Source organism: Haplochromis burtoni, unplaced genomic scaffold (assembly GCF_018398535.1).
Source record: "Haplochromis burtoni strain Fernald_Lab_line unplaced genomic scaffold, NCSU_Asbu1 Contig_1000, whole genome shotgun sequence".
Taxonomy (NCBI): Eukaryota; Metazoa; Chordata; class Actinopteri; order Cichliformes; family Cichlidae; genus Haplochromis; species Haplochromis burtoni.
The window spans coordinates 96,607-97,379 of NW_024583361.1; positions in this window are offsets into that span (position 1 = coordinate 96,607).

The following is a 773-nucleotide window of genomic DNA, read 5'->3' on the forward strand; positions in this document are numbered from 1 at the left end:
ATTGAAATAAATTCCTTATAAAAGCTGACTGAGTCTCGTCCATGTTGGATCCTGCGTGTTCGTGCACAGCTGACTGCTGACTCCGCCCATCAGCTGAAAATCCTGACAAACATAAATTTATTATTGATTATATGACCAAGGTGGTGTCATAGATACTGATGGAGCTGAGGACCTGCACGTTTAACCACAGGTGATAAATATGAGTGAACACGCCTCACATGAAACCTGTTCAGCAGACCAACAATCTGCAGGTCATCTATGAATCTAATCACAGGTCATTTTCTGCTACAGAAATGATCCCTATTAGTGCCAACTGTATGTATGCTGAACTAGTGAGGTTACAAAGTAGGGTGGGTGTAAAGAGGATTTAAAGATTTCTTCATTCATTTGAATGGAAATAAAAAGTAATAACAAGTTTAATATTTTAAAAAGTTTAAAAGCTACAGAATGAACAGTAATAGTGGTGTAGTCTTAAAAAGCTGCAAGTTTGGATACCACAACAGTTTCTGGAGAACAAAGTGTGCAGGAGAAACTCCAGTGTGAATGCTGACAGACAAACAGACAAACAACAGGTTCTTCTATCAATCTGAGCACTCAAAGCACTTTATACAACTAAGGAGCTTGGAAAGAAAAGCGTCTGGACTTCTTTAAGTTGCTTGGAGATGTTTCACCTCTCATCTGAGAAGCTTTTTGCCACAGCTGTCCTGGTGCACACTTTTTTTCTTAGGCGCACCTGCATAAAAGTTAGGCGAGAGAGACAAAACCTGCATCTC